Source organism: Ceratotherium simum, chromosome 8 (assembly GCF_057802395.1).
Source record: "Ceratotherium simum simum isolate JZ-2026a chromosome 8, ASM5780239v1, whole genome shotgun sequence".
In the NCBI taxonomy this organism is placed as follows: Eukaryota; Metazoa; Chordata; class Mammalia; order Perissodactyla; family Rhinocerotidae; genus Ceratotherium; species Ceratotherium simum.
In genome coordinates, this window is record NC_141907.1 from 16,135,939 (window position 1) to 16,157,248 (window position 21,310).

The 21,310-nt window shown below is 37.3% G+C and overlaps 1 long non-coding RNA gene across 1 annotated transcript in view; it reads left to right on the plus strand.

Annotated features, from left to right (window-relative positions):
* The first annotated feature begins 6,118 nt into the window (after positions 1-6,118).
* LOC147916404 (uncharacterized) overlaps positions 6,119-21,310 on the plus strand; it is a 47,853-nt gene continuing 32,661 nt past the window's right edge. Inside the window, exon 1 of the long non-coding RNA XR_015552980.1 lies at positions 6,119-6,281. This is a non-coding gene — a long non-coding RNA (uncharacterized LOC147916404). The remainder of the gene's footprint in view (positions 6,282-21,310) is intronic.

Below are 21,310 nucleotides of genomic sequence, written 5' to 3' on the forward strand. Positions count from 1 at the left end.
ATTGAGCATGACTAAGCCTCCAGGTACCTGGCTTACCAGTCACAAATAATGCCCAAGTCATTTATTTTTTTATTTTTTTTTTTATTGGTTTATAACATTGTAAAAATTTCTGGTGTTCATCATTGTACTTCTATTTCTGCATAGATTACATCATGTTCACCACCAAAATACTAATTACAACCCATCACCATACACATGTACCGAATTATCCCTTTCACCCTCCTCCCTCCCCCCTTCCCCTCTGGTAACCACCAATCCAATCTCTGTCCCTATGTGTTTGTTTATTGTTGTTATTATCTACTACTTAATGAAGGAAATCATACGGTATTTGACCTTCTCCCTCTGACTTATTTCACTTTGCATTATACCCTCAATGTCCATCCATGTTGTCACAAATGGCTGGATTTCATCATTTCTTATGGCTGAGTAGTATTCCATTGTGTATATATACCACATCTTCTTTATCCATTCGTCCCTTGATGGGCACTTAGGTTGCTTCCAAGTCTTGGCTATTGTGAATAACGCTGCAATGAACACAGGGGTGCATGTATCTTTACGCATCGGTGTTTTCAAGTTCTTTGGATAAATACCCAAAAGTGGTATAGCTGGATCATATGGTAGTTCTATCCTTGCTTTTTTGAGGAATCTCCATACTGTTTTCCATAGTGGCTGCACCAGTTTGCACTCCCACCAGCAGTGTATGAGAGTTCCCTTCTCTCCACATCCTCTCCAACACATGTTGTTTCCTGTCTTGTTAATTATAGCCATTCTGACGGGCGTGAGGTGATATCTCATTGTAGTTTTGATTTGCATTTCCCTGATAGTTAGTGATTTTGAACATCTTTTCATGTGTCTGTTGGCCATCTGTATATCTTCTTTGGAGAAATGTCTGTTCAGGTCTTTTGCCCATTTTTAATTGGGTTGGTAGTTTTTTGTTGTTGAGATGCATGAGTTCTTTATATATTTTGGAGATTAAGCCCTTATCAGAAGTATGGTTTGCAAATATCTTCTCCCAATTGTTAGGTTGTCTTTTCGTTTTGTTGATGGTTTCCTTTGCTGTGCAGAAGCTTTTTAGTTTGATGTAGTCCCATTTGTTTATTTTTTCTATTGTTTCTCTTGCCCGGTCAGATGTGGTGTTTGAAAAGATGTTGCTAAGACTGATGTCGAAGAGCGTACTGCCTATGTTTTCTCCTAGAAGTTTCATAGTTTCAGGTCTTACATTCAAGTCTTTAATCCATTTGGAGTTAATTTTTGTGCATGGTGTAAGGCAAGGGTCTACTTTCATTTTTTTGCATGTGGCTATCCAGTTTTCCCAACACCATTTGTTGAAGAGACTTTCTTTTTCCCATTGTATGTTCTTGGCTCCTTTGTCAAAGATTAGCTGTCCATAGATGTGTGGGTTTATTTCTGGGCTTTCGATTCTATTCCATTGATCTGTGTGTCTGTTTTTGTGCCAGTACCATGCTGTTTTGGTTACTATAGCTTTGTAGTATATTTTGAAATCAGGGAGTGTGATACCTCCAGCTTTGTTCTTTTTTCTCAGGATTCCTTTAGCTATTCGGGGTCTTTTGTTGTTCCATATAAATTTTAGGATTCTTTGTTCTATTTCTGTGAAAAATGTTGTTGGAACTTTGATAGGGATTGCATTGAATCTATAGACGGCTTTAGGAAGTATGGACATCTTAACTATGTTAATTCTTCCAATCCAAGAGCACAGAATATCTTTCCATTTCTTTGCATCTTCTTCAATTTCTTTCAGAAATGTTTTATAGTTTTCGGTGTACAGATCTTTCACCTATTTGGTTAAGTTTATTCCTAGGTATTTTATTCTTTTTGTTGCAATTGTAAATGGGATGGTATTCTTAATTTCTCTTTCTGCTACTTCGTTGTTAGTATACAGAAATGCAACTGATTTTTGTATGTTGATTTTGTATCCTGCAACTTTACCATATTTGTTTATTACTTCTAAAAGTTTTCTGGCAGATTCTTTAGGGTTTTCTATATATAAAATCATGTCATCTGCAAATAGTGAGAGTTTCACTTCTTCCTTTCCAATTTGGATCCCTTTTATTTCTTTCTCTTGCCTGATTGCTCTGGCTAGGACTTCCAGTACTATGTTAAATAGGAGTGGTGACAGTGGGCATCCTTGTCTGGTTCCTGTTCTTAGAGGGATAGCTTTCAGTTTTTCACCATTGAGGATGATATTAGCTGTGGGTTTCTCGTATATGGTCTTTATTATGTTGAGGTACTTTCCTTCTATCCCCCATTTTATTCAGAGTTTTTATCATAAATGGATGGTGTATCTTGTCAAATGCTTTCTCTGCATCTATTGAGATGATCATGTGATTTTTATTCTTCATTTTATTAATGTGGTGTATTACGTTGATTGATTTGCGAATGTTAAACCATCCCTGCATACCTGGAATAAATCCCACTTGATCATGGTGTATAATCTTTTTAATGTACTGTTGTATGCGATTTGCTAGTATTTTGTTGAGGATTTTCACATCAATGTTCATCAGTGATATTGGCCTGTAATTTTCTTTTTTTGTGTTGTCCTTGTCTGGTTTTGGTATCAGGGTAATGTCAGCTTCGTAGAATGAGTTAGGGAGCTTCCCCCCCTCCTCAATTTTTTGGAAGAGTTTGAGAAGGATAGGTATTAAGTCTTCTTTGAATGTTTGGTAGAATTCACCAGGGAAGCTGTCTGGTCCTGGACTTTTATTTTTGAGGAGGTTTTTGATTACTGTTTCGATCTCCTTACTGGTGATTGGTCTATTCAAATTCTCCACTTCTTCTTGATCCAGTTTTGGAAGGTTGTATGATTCTAAGAATTTATCCATTTCTTCCAGATTGTCAAATTGGTTGGCATATAGCCTTTCATAGTATGCTCTTATAGTCTTTTGTATTTCTGAGGTGTCTGTTGTAACCTCTCCTCTTTCATTTCTGATTTTACTTATTTGTGCCTTCTCTCTTTTTTTCTTGGTGAGTCTAGCTAAAGGGTTGTCAATTTTGTTGATCTTTTCAAAGAACGAGCTCTTGGTGTTATTAATTTTTCTATTGTTTTTGGTCTCTATTTCATTTATTTCTGCTCTGATTTTTATTATTTCCCTTCTTCTACTGATTTTGGGCTTTGATTGTTCTTCTTTTTCCAGTTCCTTTAGGTGCATTGTTACATTGTTTATTTGAGATTTTTCTTGTTTGTTGAGATAGGCCTGTATCGCTATAAACTTCCCTCTTAGAACCGCTTTTGCTGTATCCCATAAATTCTGGCATGTCGTATTTTCATTTTCATTTGTCTCCAGGGAGTTTTTTATTTCTTCTTTGATTTCTTCGTTAACCCAGTCGTTGTTCAGTAGCATTTTGTTTAATCTCCACGTATTTGTGGCTTTTCTGATTTTCTTCCTATAGTTGATTTCTAGTTTCATACAGTTGTGGTCAGAAAAGATGCTTGGTATTATTTCAATCTTCTTAAATTTATGGAGACTTGTTTTGTGGCCTAATATGTGATCAATCCTGGAGAATGTTCCATGTGCATTTGAAAAGAACGTGTATTCTTCGGTTTTTGGATGGAATGCTCTGTATATATCTACTAGGTCCATCTGTTCTAGTGTGTTGTTTAAGGCCAATGTTTCCTTATTGATCTTCTGTTTGGATGATCTGTCCGTTGGTGTAAGTGGAGTGTTAAAGTCCCCTACTATTATTGTGTTACTGTCTATTTCTGTTTTTACGTCTGTTAATAATTGCTTTATATATTTAGGTGCACCTACATTGGGTGCGTAGATATTTACAAGTGTTATATCCTCTTGTTGGATTGTTCCCTTGATCATTATGTAATGCCCTTCTTTGTCTCTTTTTACAGTTTTTGTTTTAAAGTCTATTTTGTCTGATATGAGTACTGCTACCCCAGCTTTCTTTTCATTGCCATTTGCGTGGAGTATCTTTTTCCATCCCTTCACTTTCAGTTTGTGAGTGTCTTTAGGTCTGAAGTGTGTCTCTTGTATGCAGCATATATATGGGTCTTGTTTTTTTATCCAGTCAGCCACCCTATGCCTTTTAATTGGAGCATTTAGTCCATTGACATTTAAAGTAGCTATTGATAAGTATGTACTTACTGCCATTTTTAAAATTTTTTTTTTTCCCTCAGTGTTGTAGTAGTCCTTCTCTGTTCCTTACTTCTTCTATACAGAATTGATGGTCACTTTAGTTTGACCTCTGTCTGAAAGCTGTACTCTTTAACTCCCCTCCTCCCTCCTTTTATGTTTTTGATATCATATCTAACCTCTTTTTTGTGCATTTGTATCCATTACGTTCTAATCATGGAAATAGATAATTTTTCCTATTTGTGCTCTTCTCTTTTCCCCTTAAATCAGTCCATTTAACATTTCTTGTAGCACTGGTTTCTTGGTGACAAACTCCTTTAATTTTTGCTTATCTGGGAAATTTTTGATCTCTCCTTCCATTTTGAATGATAACCTTGCTGGGTAGAGTATTCTTGGCTGTAAGTTCTTTTCTTTTAGTACTTTAAATATATCGTGCCATTCTCTTCTAGCCTGTAAGGTTTCTGCTGAGAAGTCAGCTGATAGCCTTATGGGGTTTCCTTTGTATGTAACTTGACATTCTCTTGCGGCTTTTAGGATTCTCTCTTTATCTTTAATTCTGGACATTTTGATTATGATGTGTCTTGGTGTGGGCCTCTTTGGGTTTATCTTGTTTGGGGCTCTCTGTGCTTCCTGTACCTGGATGTCTGTCTCCTTCCTTAGGTTAGGGAAGTTTTCATCTATTATTTCTTGAAATAGATTCTCTGCCCCCTTGTCTCACTCTTCTCCTTCCGGGACACCTATAACACGGATGTTAGTGCGCTTGATGTTGTCCCAGAGGTCCCTTAGACTGCCCTCACTCTTTTTAATTCTTTTCTCTTTTACCTGTTCACCTTGGGTAATTTCTTCTAGTCTTTCTTCCAGCTCACAGATCCGTTCTTCTGTATCCTCTACTCTGCTTTTGAGTCCCTCTAATGAATTTTTCATTTCCAGTATTGTATTCGTCATTTCTGATTGGTTCTTTTTTATGTCTTCCATTTCTTTGTTGACATTCTCACTGAGTTCATCTATTCTTCTCCCCAGATCAGTGAGCATCCTTAACACTCTTAGTTTGAACTCTCTGTCGGGTAGGTTGCTCATTTCTGTTTCACTTAGTTCCTTTTCTGGGGTTTTGTCCTGTTCCCTTACTTGGAATGTATTCTTTTGCCTCCTCATTTTGCCTCTTTCCCTGTGCTTGTGTCTACGTATTAGGTAGGTCAGCTACGTCTCCTGCTCTTGGATAGGTGACCTTATGTAAGTGTTGCCTTAGGAGGCTTCCAGTGTGCTTCCCTCAGTTCTCAATGTTCCAGGGGTGACCCCTATGTGGGCTACGTGTGTCCTTCTATTGTGGCCTGTTAGCTCTCCCTATAGGCACCCAGGGAGGCTGAGTTATGCTCCTGGCCAGCTGTTGTAATGCTCAGCTGTTTGTAGTTGTTGTGGGCCCTTCAGTCTCTTTCTCAGGTGTGGGGAGCCCCAGCACAGTTGGCTGTAAGTTCTAATACCACATTTGTGTTGCGGTATTTCTTTTAAGTGAGTAGGCCCCCCGTGTGGCAGGTTGTTAGGCTCAGGGCCTTACAATTGCTGTAAGCCTCTAGCCTATTATGTCTCTTGTCAGCTCTCTGAGGATTTCAGCTGGGTGGGGCTGGCCTCAGGCACAGGAGCACCCAATTGTTTCAGGCTTTGGAAGGTGGGGCAAACCTCCTATGTGGGTCTTTGAGAAGCACAAGTCTTCTGCAGCTGACAAGCCCTGTTGCCCACAGGTCCACACACACAGTCAACACAGTCCTGCCCCGTGTGAGCGCCCCGACCCCCAAGCGGACCCAGTCTCTCCACAGCGGGAGCCCCACACACTCAGCCACCACCCGACACTCTCCACCCGCTCCTTGTGCACACCCTGCCCCGCTCAAGTCGGCTCAGTTGCCAGGCTGCAGAGAATCCTGTCACCAATCTATGCAGGCCCACCTGTTGCCTGAGGGCTTGTTGTTGGGTGGGGCCAGTCTCTAGGGTGGGCTGCCTGCCCTGGCTGAGCTGGATTAAATCGGTGCTCTAGCGGGTGGAGCAGACCCTGGGCTAGCCGGCCTCAGGGAGAACTCCAATGGCGTCTGTGTCAGCACGCTCACGCCACGCCACAACAATGGCCGCCGCCAATGTGCCAGTCCCTGGAGAGGTCTCACCCCTCACCGAGATGTACTCAGGGCCTATTAGGTGAGTCTCTTGTCACCAAAGCACTGTACACCTTTCTTTCTGGTGATTTTAGGATGCTTTCTGGAACGGGTGAGTTTGTGCGCGGGCCCTTTAAGAGCCAGTTTTAGTTTCTTTGTGAACCGGGTTTTCTGGGGGTGCTCCCCAGTGTTTTAGTAGCAGGCAGTCAGATATTATGCTGCTGGTCTCGATTGTGCTGGGTCCACAAAATGCCGACAGTGGGGGCGCTCCCCGGCTCAGGGCCCCGCGCCTCCAGGGAGGGTGCGTACCTGTGAGCTGCTCCCGGCGGCCGTGACGCTGGCGGCTTGTGAAGGCGGCGTTTTTCCTCTCCAGAAGGGAGTCTCTGCCTCTTCCACCTCAGTTAGGATTGTCCGTTGTTGCAGGAGCTCCTCTTATCCAGTTTTCAGTTCTGTCTCAGGGGTAATTTTTCCACGAGTAGTTGTAAATTGGCTGTGTCCACGGGAGGAGGTGAGTTCAGAGTCTGCCTATGCCGCCATCTTGACTCCGCCTCTCCTGCCCAAGTCATTTAAAAATACACAGATAAAAACTAAATATATATTTGCATTTTGGACATAACATTCAAATCAACTGTTAGGGATTGAATTTTGTCCCTGAAAATTCATATGTTGAAGCCCAACACTCAAGGTGACTGTATTTGGAGATAGGGCCTTTAGGGAGGTAATTAAGGTTAAAGGAGGGCATAAGGACAAGGCCCTAATCCAACAGGGCTGGTGCCCTGATGAGAAGAGGAACTGACACCAGAGCTCTCTCTCTCTCAGTGCTCACACAGAAGAAAAGTCATGTGAGGACGCAGCAAAAAGAGAGCCATCTACAAGCCAGGAAGACAGCCCTCACTAGAAGGAAAATTTTCCAGCACTTATACCACGGATTTCTAGTTCCCAGAACTGTGAGAAATAAGGTTCTGTTGTTTAAGCCACCCAGTCTGTGATATTTTCTGATGGCAGTCCAAGTTGACTAACACACCAGCCTTCAAAGAATTCAAGAATAATCAAGTTCATTAGCCAGTGCTAAATCTGTTGTCTACAGGCTTCAGTTACTTGAAGAGATAAACTGTCTCATTACAAAGTGGCATTTGCCTGAAGAATTCCAGAAAGGGAGTGTCTTATAATTCCCACATCAAAACAAAACATTTTACTCACTAGGGAAACATAAACAGGTTTATACAATTATTTTAAAGATGGCTTTGGTTGTATTGTTGTAAATGTGTTGTTTAGCGGAAGAAAGGAAAAGAATGGATGGGATAAAACACATTAGTAGGTTATTAGAGAAACCCAGGAAATAAGCAATTGTGGAGAGTTTAACTTCTGATTAAGATGTAGTAGGATGAGGAAGATCACAGCGCCTATGTTAACAATAAGAAAAAAACTAATAAAATATAAAACACACTTTTCTATAAAGCTATTCAAGAGCAGTTGATTCAAAGAAGCCAAAATAAGTTAATACCAAAGAGGGATGAAGTCTCCACAGGTGGACAAAGAAGTGCAGATGCTTCCACACCTAGTAACAAGTCTCTGGTGTGAGTGCAGATGTGTAGAAGAGAGGCCTGCCTTCGATGGAACGACCTTGCAGTGACAAGGAGAAATCACTGTCAAGGTGAGTTTTAAATGACGGCACAGGGTGGCAAGATAGATTGTTATCTGGAAAAGCCCCAAATGCAAAAATAAATATTTCATCTTGACAATTCCCTCCCCCAGAAATTTTGATGAGGGAATGACATAGAAAATGGCAGAACTAGTAATGAATGTGGCCTGGAAAGCAGTGTTTGCATAGTCTCACAGAACTCAGATTCCAGGGCTTGCTGAAGTATAGTACAAGAGTGAACCAAAACCAACTAGGCTAGAACCCAAACTACTCCTAGCTTGAGTCCTGAAAAGGTCAATGGATTAGCCCCACTGAGGCTGCTGCCCTAAAAGTTGTGAGTTAGGCTAAAGGGCAAAGTACAGTCTCCACAATCCCATTTGAAACCAGTAGTGAACACAATCTAATTAAAACTTTGAGGGTGGAGGAAGCAATGAATTGTTGAAGCACAGAGGATATTTGGGGGCAGTGAAAATACTCTGTATGATACTATAATGATAGATACGTGTCATTATACATTTGGTCCAACTCCATAAAATGTACAACACCAAGATGGACCATAACGTAAACTATGGATTTTGAGTGATGATTATGTGTCAATGTAGATTCATTGGTTGAAACAAATGTACCACTCTGGTGAGAGATATTAATAATAGGGGAGGCTGTGCATATGTGGGGGTAGGGGGTGTGTGGGATATCTCTGTACCTTCCTCTCAATTTTGCTGTGAACCTAAAACTGATCTAAAAAAAATTAAGTCCTTTAAAAAAATTCAGTCCATGTCTTGGTGGAATCAGATAGAGCAGCCCCTTTCCTTAGCTGCCTGATGAAAGAATGGGATTGCATACCCTGAAAGATATAGCGATATGAAAATTAAATATCCATTATTCTTTAGACATACCACATGTCATGCTGCCATGTGAAGAGATGTGAAGAAGTAGGAAAATGTGGCCCATAATGAAGAGCAAAATTAATCAATAGAAGCAAAATCACAGATGGTTTAGATGGCATAATTAGTCATCAAGGACTTTAAGACAACTATTATAAAAGTATTAAATAATTTATACTATAAGATGGAAAGAATGGCTGAAGATATGAGTGACTCTAGGAGAAACATCAAATAGGCAATGGAGAATCAAACTGACATTTTTGAACTGCAAAGTACAGTATAAGAAATAAAAATGATTAGATTGTTTTAACAGTAGGTAGAATAAAAGCAGAAGAAACAATTGGTCAACATAAAGATATCTCAATAGTAATTATCTAAATGAAAGCACACAAGGAATACAAGATTGAAAACAAAACAACGAAACAAGAACAAGGCATCAGAGTTCATTGGAAAATATTAAATTAGTAAATGTATGTGTAATTTGAGTTCTAGAATGAGAGGATATAAAGAATTAGGTAGAAAAACATTTAAAGAAATAGTGGTCAAAACTTTTAAAATTTGATGAAAAATTTCAACTTACAGACCCAAAAAGCACAGGAAACACCAAGGAAAATAAGAACAAAGAAATTCACACCTAGGCATAGCATAGTCAAACTTTTTTTTTTTTTTTTTACTGAGGAAGCCAGGCCCTGAGCTAACATCTATTGCCAATCCTCCTCCTTTTTCTCCCCAAGGCCCCAGTAGATAGTTATATGTCATAGTTGCACATCCTTCCAGTTGCTGTATGTGGGACGCGGCCTCAGCATGGCCGGAGAAGCGGTGTGTCGGTGCGCACCGGGGATCCAAACCCGGGCCGCCAGTAGCAGAGGGCATGCACTTAACCACTAAGCAACGGGGCGGGCCCCGCATAGGCAAACTTTTGAAAACAAATATAAATAGAAAATTCTGAAGACAGCCAGCAGATAAATAAGACACAATGTGTATAAGGGAGGAGCCAGATATCAGTGGAACACCATTTTTAAAGTGTTGAAAGAAAAGTATCAATTTAGAATTCTACATCCAGTGGAATTGTGCTTCAAAAAAAAGACATCATAAAGAAATATTCAGATAAAAATTAGTTGAGTGAATTCATTTCCAATATACCAACACTACAATTAAAGCTAAAGGTAGGTTTTCAGGCTGAAGTAAATGATAACAGATGGTCTGATATCTAGGGTGAAGAATACAGATAACCAATGATGGTTAATATGTGGGGAAATGTCAAAACTATTTTTTTTCTTTTAGTAAAATCTTAAAAAGACAATTGACTTTTAAAGTAAAAAAAATAATACGCTTTTTGGTTTACAACATATACAAATTAAATAAATGACAGCAATAGTACAAAGAAGGAGGGGTAAATGGAATTATACTGTAGTAAACTTCTCACATTATCTGTGAATTGCCATTATGTTAATTCAAAATAAATGGTGTTAAGTTAATGATGCATATTATGATTGCTAGAGTTATTATTAAAAATAAAATAAATACATATTTTATATAAATATGTATAAATTTCATATATAAAAATAATATGGCTAAAAAGCTAATAAAGGACATAAAGTGGAAAACTAAAAGAATCCAAAGGAAGTTGTAGTGTTGGATACATGACAAAATGCATCTGTCAAAACCCATTTTTAGAATTTTAGAATTTTGCCGCACAAAAAAGTATATGCAAATTTAAGAAAACGTCACTTAGAAGGTTGGGGGTTCCCAGGATAGAATGTAAAATGTAACAAAAGTACCTAATTATACTACAAATATGTGAAATAACCTTACTGAAGAGGGTGGGAAGAAAAGGTGCTGACCTAACTAACTTTGGAAATAAATGAAATCTGTAAGACTAAAGGAAAAAGAAACTGTACATTAGCATTGTACTCTAGTATAAAGTTATTTCCCACAAGGGTATGAATTAAGAATTCTGATATTGTTATACATGCATACTGAAACTGAACAATTAAGTGAATTGATGGCAGATGGTGAGAGCCACTTCTCTCACCATTGGAGTGGGAGCTTATGGATAAGCAAAAAGAAGAGGCTAGAATATTTCATACGTAATGTATTAGAGATAGAGACATAAGTAGAAACTCATGTTTAGCTTACTATAGATGTAGATTGTTCCATATATAAATATTTATAGACATAGGTTATACATGTGTTAGTACACACACATATATTCCATTGCTCTCTCACCTTACAGGGCCTAGAAGTATCAACACTCCAGTAGAAATGAGCATGCTTTGTGCCCAGATCTTGATTTATAATACCGTTCTTCAATAAAAGGAACTAAGATTCCTTGGAGAAATGGCTGACTCGAACACTGGGTCGTGGACTATACCCAAGGATCCTGAAACATCTTATAGTGTCAGGAAGTAAGGAAGCACTACACACTCCAAAAAGAGAGACATGATGATTAGGGGTATATCAAAGGAACACAGGAGTCAACCAAAAGAACTCCCAATGGCCAAAGCTGGAACAATTTAAGCAATACAATAAATAAAGTGGTATAGGTTTATTACCTAAAGTATAAAATAAATGTCCGTGGGTCTATACTGATATAAATAAATTATTAAGTTATAAATGGGAAAGAATAGACAAAACTTTTGTGCAGAAGAATTCCAAATAATTTATACAGATACTGCCCCTTCAAGGAGGTGGTGCATAACTCCCCACTCCTAAAGTATATATTGCACAGAGGGACTTCCTTCCAAAGAATACAGTATGAAAAAGTGGAAAAAAAGAATTAACTTTATAGTGGAGTAACCTGATAAACACTACCTCAGCCAAGTGACCAAGGTTAACATCAATAGTGATGTCATGCTGATAGAATGTCCTCTTAATATGATGTGATGAAAATGGTACTTTACCTCTCTGGTATTCCTCACTAAACCCATAACCCCAGTCTAATCGTGAAAAAAAATCAGACACATACCAATTGAGGGGCATTCTATAAAATGGTCAATATTCCTCAAAACTGTCAAAGTCATCAAAAACAAGGAGAGTCTAAGAAAATGTCATAGCCAAGAGGAACCTAGAGAGATATGACTACCATATGTAATATACTTTCCTGGATGGAATCCTGGAACAGCAACAGATATTGGGTAAAAATTAAGTCTAAATTTTTATTCTGAATAAAAAGTATGTGCTTTAGTTAACAATGATCTATCAATATTGGTTTATTAATTCTAACAAATGTACCATACTAATCCAAGATGCTAATAATAGGGGAAACTAAGTTGAGGTATATGAGAACTCTGTACTATCTTGACAATTTTTCTGTAAATTTAAAATTGTTTTAAAATTAAAAGTTTATCTAAAAAATTTTTAAGCCATCCAATGAAGACAGGAAAAAATAAATAAATAAAAGTACAAAGAACACATGGGACAAATAGAAAATAAATAGCAAGATGGTAAAATTAAACCTAATCATATCAAAATTTACATCTATTATAAATGGACAACATATATTAATTGAAAGGCAGAGATAGCAATCTTACATGACAATATAAAAAAGAACAAAACCAAGCAATTTCATGATGTTTATAAAAGATGCTCTTTAAATATAAGACTTTGATAGGGTGAAAGTAAAAGAATGGAAACAGATATACCATGCACAGCCTTATCATAAGAAAGCTCATTTGGTATATTAATATTAAAGTACAGATAATATCACTAGAGATAAAGAAGTGCATTTTACAATAATAAAAATATAAATCCCCAAAACAGTGTTACATTTCTAAATGAGTATTCCCCTAATTACAGAGCTTAAAAATACATAAAGTGAAAATTGACATAGCTAAAGAAAGAAATATACAAATCACCATCATATATAGAGATCTGGATAATCATTTCTCAGGAATTGATAGTAGTAGACAAAAAAGAAAAATCAGCAAGTATTCAAAAGATTTGAATATGAAGTGTTTATAAAACACTACACCCAAATTTGGGTTACGTTTATTGTTATCAAGTACACATGGAACATTCACCAAGATGAACTAAATGCTAATTCATAAAGCAAATCTTATTAATTTTGAAAACCATATGATCTCAATATACACAGAAAAATTATTTGACAAAATTAAACGTCAATTTAGGATTAATTTAAAAAAAAAACCCTCTCAACAAACTAAGAATAGAAGGGAATTTACCTGTCTTATAAAGTATATCTATTAAGTGCCTATAGCTAATGTCATAGTTAATGGTGAAATACTGAATATTTTCTTCCAAAGATCAGGAATATAGAAAATACACATATTCATCCCTTCTAATATACACAGTACTGGAAGTTCATAAAGAAATTAACACAATAGATTAAAAAAAATGGAAATGAAGACATACTTTACAGATGACATGAATGTGTATAGAGAAAATGCAAAGCATTTTAAAAAATCTATTAGAACTTGTATATGAATTTATCAAGTTTACAGTATGCAAAGATGAAATAAAAAATCAACTGGGGCCGGCCCGGTGGCTTACCGGTTAAGTGCACGCGCTCCGCTACTGGCAGCCCAGGTTCGGATCCCGGGCGTGCACCGATGCACTGCTTCTCCGGCCATGCTGAGGCCGCGTCCCACATACAGCAACTAGAAGGATGTGCAACTATGACATACAACTATCTACTGGGGCTTTGGGGAAAAAAATGAGGAGGATTGGCAGTAGATGTTAGCTCAGAGCCGGTCTTCCTCAGCACAAAGAGGAGGATTAGCATGGACGTTAGCTCAGGGCTGATCTTCCTCAAAAAAAAAAAAAAAAAAAACTGGTTTTTTATACTAACAACAGACAAATGAAAAATGAAATATAAAATACTATTTACAATAGCATCAAAACCACAATATGCCTTGCTAAAAATTAATCAAAGTCAACCAAAATCTCTACAATGAAAACTACAAAACATTGCTGAGATAAATTTAACGGACGTTAAGTAAGTGAACAGATACACCAACTTCATATTTAGGAAAATTTATTGTTGTTAAGATGGAAATTCTCTGCAAATTGATCTATAAATTCATATAATTCCTGTCAAGGCTTTTTTTTTGGTAGAAATTGATAAGACAACTCTAACAATTACCTGGATATGCAAGGAATTCAAATAGCCAAAAACTGTATGGAAAAAGAAGAATATAGTCAAAAGACTTGTGCTACCAGATTTGATGACTTAAAGTTGCATTAAATTTAGAAAAGACAGCATTGGTGCAAAAATTAAAACAATGTGGTATTGGGATTCCACATCCAGCAAAGATGGAGTAACGGAGACCAGATCTACTCTCCTACCTAAAACAACTAAAAAACTTGGGGAAAAATTTATGTGAATCATCAGTTTTAAATGCATGGGAAATCAGGTAGTAGTCCTTAAGAGAAAATAAAAATTGAATTGTGCCTTACTATTGCCCCAGCTTACTACTCAGAGAAAGCTTCTAGACCACAGCACAGTCAGGAAGAAACCAGTGGAGCCTGGTAGTCCCCCTGAGTTGAAGGGATTAAGCATTATGCCAAGACAGCTAGTTTTCAGGGCATAGTAAGGAAGAGAAAATACTTGCACATGCAGAGGGTTCCAGAGATCTGCAGAGGGTCACCCCTCAGCCTTCAGCTAAGTACTGATTGACAAATGTATATGAGGCCAGGAAAAGAACAGCCCTAAAGAATCAGAGGGGGCAATACCTGAAGTGCACGCAGGGCAGAGACTAGTTCCAGTTCCCACCAGAAAGACTGGAAAATCTCATAATTCATGGGACAGTGAGTGCTGCACAAAATAGCAGTGGGGCCTCGGCAGTAGGGTAAAATTAACCCCACAATAAATATTGCTCTTGTCCTACAAAACAAAGCTTAAAAGCAAGATCTGAAAGGATCAAATTGTTTCCAAATAACTTCAGTGCATTACAGAAAAAAAAAAGGCCAAGAATATTAAAACAATATAAAAATATCCAGTACCCAAAAGGATAAATGTCATGATATCTTCCATTTAATACAAAATTAATGGACGTATAAAGAAGCAGGAAAATACAACCCACGATAAGGAGAAAAATTAGTCACTCAAAACTGACCACCAAATGATACAAATGATTGAATTAGTAAACAAGGGCATTAAAACAGTTATTATAACCGTATTCTATATATTCAAGAAGCCAGAAGAAAATTAAGCATGTTAAGTGGAAACATGAATGATCTAGAAATAAAAACTATAATGTTTAAGACATTAAAAAAATACCCTGGATGAGATTAACAGTAGATTAGACTTTGTAGAAGAAATGATGAGTGATTTTAAGGCCAAAGTAATAGAAACTGTCCAAAATAAAATGTAGAAAGAAAAACATTGAAAAAAGGAATAAAGGGTCACTAAGCTGTAGACAACTTGAAGCAGCCTAATATACATTTAATTAAAGTTCCTGGAGTGGAATAAAGAAGGGAGAGGCAAAAAAAATTAAAGTTTCTAAATTTAATGAAAAATATGACCCCTTAGATCTACGAAACCCAATGGAATCCGAGTATGAATAACATAAAATAAACTACATCATTACATCATAATTAAGTAGCTTAAAAGGCAGTGATAGAGAGAGAAACTTAAAATTAGCTTGTGAAGGAACAACACGTTACTTAGAGAAGAACAAGGATAAGAATGACAAGACCTCTCACCAGAAATAGAGCAAACCAGATGATGGAGCAAAACTTTTAAAATACTGAAATTAAAATATTTTTTAACCTAGAAGTCTATGCCTAGCAAAAACATCTCTCAAAAACAAAAGAAAAATAAAGAATTTCTCAGACATACAAAAGCTGAAAGAATTTATAACCAGTAGGCCTGCACTATATGAAATGTGAAAGAAAATCTTTCAGGCAGAAAGAAAACGATTTCAGATTGAAATATGGATGTATACGAAGGACCAGAGAGACTCAGAAATGGTAACTATGTGGCTGTATGTGAAAGAGGTTTTTTTTATGATTTAAAGACATTTTAAAGGGATTTGGCTGTTTACAGCAAAGTGAATGTCAGTGCAAAGTGAATATCAATGCAGAAGTAAAATGTATGACAATAGTAGCACAAACCCCAGGAGAAGAGAAACGGAAGTACACCAGTGTAAGATTCTTATACTCTGTGTGAAATTGTATAATATCACTTAGAGGTAAACTATGAATTATAGTGTGCTGTTAATAAACTATAAGCTGAAGATATATGCCAAAAATCCTAGTGCAAACACTAAAGAAATATAAATTTACAGCTAGCAAAACCATAAATAAGATAAAACTGAACAGAACATGTAATTAATACAAAAGAAGACAGAAAAAAGGTAGCATAAAAAATAAATAAGACAAATGGAAAACAAATGGAAAGATGATAAATTTATCCCGAACATACCAGTCATCACATTAAATATAAATGATCTGAACACCCCAATTAAAAGGCAAAATACTTCAGATCAAGACCCAACTATATACTACATATTATTCACAAGAAACCTACTTTACATGAAAAGACACTAATAGGTTAAGAGTAAAAGGATGTGTCAACAAATTAAATAACTTAGACTAAATGGAAAATTCCTAGAAAGACACTAACAAAAACTGACTCAAGAAGAAAAAGATAATCTGAATAGACTTACAGCAAGCATTGAATTAGTAATTTTAAAACTTTCAACAAAGAAAAATCCCAGGCTTGAGTGGTTTCACTGGTGAATTCTATGAAGTATTTAAAGAGGAATTAACACTAATTCATCACAAACTCCTCCCAAAAAACAGAAGCAGGAACACTTCCCAATTTAATGTATGATGGCAGTATACCCTGATACCAAAATCGGCAATGGTATCATAAGAAAAGAAAACTAGCAACCAATTCCCTGACGTACATAGACAAAAAATCCTCAAAATATGTTAGCAAACCAAATCTGGAAATATATAAAAAGGGTTATGCAGCATGAGTACATAGGATGTACCCCGGGAACGCAAAGTTGCAAAAAACAATCAAATTAATACACCTGATTCATAAAACAAAGAATAAAAACCACATGATCCTCTCAATAAATGCAGGAAAAAGCACTTGATAAAAGACTTTTCATGATAAAACTGCGCAACAAACCAGTAGTAGAAGAGAACTCCTTGACCTGATAAAAAGCTACAAAAACTCACAGTTAACAGCATAATTAATTGGAAAGAACTGAATGCTTTTTTCTTAAGATCAGAAACAAGTTAAGGATGTCCCCTCTCGCCACTTCCTTTCAACATTGTTTTGGAGATTCTAGCCAAGACAATTAAGCAAAAGTTAAAATTAAAAGGAAGCCATATTAGAAAGGAAGAGGTAAAACTATCTCTACTTGCAGATGACAAGTACTTGTATATAAAAAAATCCTAAGGAATCCACAAAAAGAGCTATTAGAACTAATAAATGAGTATAGTCATGTGCCACATAGCAACGTTTTGGTCAATGACAGACCGCACATATGGCAGTGGTCCCATAAGATTAGTGCCATATAGCCTAGGTGTAGTAGGCTACACCACCTAGGTTTGTGTAAGTACATTCTATGATGTTCACACTGTGACAAAATTGCCTAACAATGCATTTCTCAGAGCGTATCCCGGTCGTTAAGTGATACGTGACTGTACAGCCAGGTTGCAGAATACAAGATCAATATACAAAAATTAATTGTTTCTATACATTAGCAATGAATAATGAAAAAATGAAATTAAGAAAACAATTTCATCTGTAATAGAATCAATAGTAATAAAATAGGAATAAATTTAACAAAAGTGCAAGACTTGTACCTTGAAAACTAGAAAACATTATTGAAGGAAATTAAAGGTGACTCAAATGAAAGACATCCCATAATCAGAGATCAGAAGACTTAATATTGTTAAGATGGCAATACTCCCAAAATTGATCTACAAATTCAAAGCAATCCTTATCAAAATCCCATCTGGCTTCTTTGCAGAAAATGACAAGCTAATCCTGAAATTCATACAAAAATTCAAAGGGCCCAGAATAGCCAAAACGATCTTGGAAAAGAAGAACAAAGTTGGAGGACTCACACTTTCTGATTTCAAATCTTACTACAAGGCTACAGTAATTAATACATTGTGGTACTGGCATAGGATAAACATATAGATAAACGAAACTGGATTGAAAGCCCAGAAATAAACCCTTATGATTTATGCTCAATTGATTTTCCACAATGGTGCTGAAATAGTTCAGTCTATTAGTCTTTTCAAAAGGGGCTCTAGGAGAAGGCAATAGAAGAACAGCACAACTGCAAACCCATAGCCAGGAAGGAAAGGAGCCAGAGGAATAAATAACCCAACTTTACTCTCCTCTCACCCTCTGGTACCACTGGTCAATTACGATCCCTCAAACCTAATCAGAACAACAACCCGGGGCTGTTGATGACAGGAACACTGTTCCTTGACAGGAACACAGTTGATGCATCTCATAAAGAACAGCCTCCTTTGAACATAAAGAAGGAGAAGTAGGGATTAGGGTAGATCTAGAGAAGCAAATAATGAAAATTGAGAGATTAGATTAGATTAGACCCACCCAGATAATCTAGAATAATCTGCCCACCTCAAAGTCCGTAACCTTGGTCACGTCTGTAAAGTCTTTTTGCTATGTAAGGTAACATATTGGTAGAGTCTGGGGATTAAGGTGTAGATATCTTTGCAGGGCCATTATTTTCCCTACCATTCTCTATTAAACCATTCTTGGGCTGGCCCCGTGGCTTAGCAGTTGAGTGCTTGCGCTCCACTGCTGGTGGCCGGGGTTCGGATCCCGGGCGTGCACGGACGCACCGCTTCTCCGGCCATGCTGAGGCCGTGTCCCACATACAGCAACTAGAAAGATGTGCAACTATGACATACAACTATCTACCGCGGATTTGGGGAAATAAAAGGAGGAGGATTGGCAATAGATGTTAGCTCAGAGCCGGTCTTCCTCAGCAAAAAGAGGAGGATTAGCACGGATGTTAGCTCAGGGCTGATCTTCCTCACAAAAAAAAATAAAAATAAAGCATTCTTTGGTATGACCTAAGTTAAATAATAATTGTTCCCCCCTAAAAAATACTTATACACAAATATTCATGGCAGCATTATTCATAATAGACAAAAAGTAGAAATAACCAAATGTCCATCAACTGATAAGTGAATAAATATAATGTGGTATATCCATACAAGGCAATAATCTTAGGCAATAAGAAAGAGTGAAGTACTAATACATGCTACAGTGTGGATGAACCTTGAAAACATAATACTTAGCAAAAGAAGCCAGCCACAGAAGACCACGTGCTGTATGATTCTATTTTATGAAATATCCAGAATAGGTAAATCTATACAGACAGAAAGTAGATTACTGGTTGCCTAGGACACTGGGGTGGGGAGTCTGGGGAAAATGGGGAGTGACTGCTAATGCATATAGAGTTTCTTTTTGTGGTGATGAAAATATTCTAAATAAGTGAACTATATCTCAACAAAGCTGTTAAAAAAGAAGTCTGCCTGAGAAAAACAAACTATTATATAGTGTTAGTGGTCAAGATAATGGGTCTTCCTTAGGGGACAAAGGAGAAGGGAGTGGTTGGAAAGGACTCAAGGGGAACTGCTGGTCTATTAACAATGTCCTATTTCTTGACCAAGTGGTGGTTCATGAGTGTTCATTTTGTTATCATTCATTGAGCTGTACATTTAGGATTTATGCACTTTCGTGGATCTATGTCATACTTCAAAATAAGAAGTCTAAATAATTTTTTTAAATAATTATAAGTGTATTTCTACCCTTGACAAAAGAAGTAACAATAGTTAGAAATATTACAATCATGACAGTTTTGTAATAGTGATAGAAAAAAAGAGATACATGAAATATTTAAGTTAAAATCCAACAAAATTGGAAGTAGATTGGAAGGCAAGAGAGAGGGTGGTGGTAGGCAGATTTTCTTTTCAGCAGCAAGCAGAATGGATTTAGATAGGCGACAATGGATGTATGTTTCTATATACTGGGTCTGAGATGTCTTTAAGACATCTAATTGAAGATGTCAAATGAGAACTTTATATACATATTGAAGCTCAGAGGAGACTCCCAATTTGGACATTCTGCTGGACTTTTCCTATTTTTGCCCCTAGATCTACCCCATTTCCTTCTCCTTCTCTCTCTATGTCCAAAGGAGGTTCTTCTTTATGAGATGCATCAAGTCTGTCTCTTGACCTCTGCACAGGGTTATCCTGGTTGAGTTTATTCATCCAGTGAGAGGAACCAGAGGATCAGAGGATGGAAGAAGAATAAAGATCGTGCCTAGGCGTGGTAAAAGCTCCCAGTGTTTGCTAGCCCTGGGGCGCTTTACCATCACTTTTTGGGTTTTGATTTCTCTTATCCCTATACACACTTCTGTAAATAGTCCTTTATTAAACTCTCCTTAATTGGTCCATCTGAGTGTACCTTCTGTTTCCTGTCAGGATCCTGAGTGATTCAGTAATTGGCACAAGAAGTAGCCCCGGGAAACACCCTTAAAATAGGTTTCTGGGATTGGGTAGCTAGCGTATTTGAGGAGCTCACAGATAGCTTCTTTGCTTCAGGAAATGGGACACTGATAATCTCTGGCATGCTGTGACATCATGATCAGTCAAATAATCACTGGTGGTGGCATAAGATGAAGTACAGATGCAATGAAGGCATTGGGAGATCAAGTGGCGGTGGCACTTAGTCACTATGGCAACAATGGTTATTACAAAGATTGTAAGCAAGAGAAAAGAAAAAAATTGAAGGTCCGCTTCAGAACATGAATGAAAAATCTGAAAGCTTCTATGGAAACTTAAAGCAGTCCCTTATGTCCTTTAGCCACAGGGCAGATATGAATGAGAATCAAGCCCAAGGACTGAATGTAATTGCATGGTTCTTAAAGCCAATTAAATTAAAAAAACAGCCACATATTTTATGCTAAGGTAAGGGTACTTGTGGAAAAAGAATAGGACCCTAAGACGTTTGGGCAGACAAGGGAAAGGGTAAGAAATTTGAACCTCCAAATTCCAGGTGTGCTCACCTGAAATTTGAAAGGTAATGAATTGGGTTTAAGTACCCAAGGAGTGGTGTTCACATCCAAAAAGCTTGTTGATTGAAGCACCTATGTTTTACACTAACTTTTTAATTTTATTTTTAATCTCTTTCCTCTCATTTCCCACTAGCTTATATGTAGAACAGCGCTGGCAAACAGTTTCGATCTTCACTACAAGTATAGCTAAACTATCATCAGTCAATGATAATAAAGTAGCTGATGGATTTGTGTGTCCCCTATGTTAGGGACAAGTATGTTTTTAATGTGGACAAAGGCCACAAGTAGATATTGAGGGGAAAAAGAGGTGGACTGTACTGGATGTGCTTCCTTTGTCCCTTCAGCTCCGTGATCCGCCCTTCTCCCTGATCTATGTCCTAGCCTGCATCAATGAACTCCCTTAAACTCTAGTTGCTGGGATTCAATCAATGGCAGTCACCAGCCAAAGATCAGAAGGCAGGAGAGTGTTGTGGGGGTGTTTATTTCTCCAGTTTCTCCT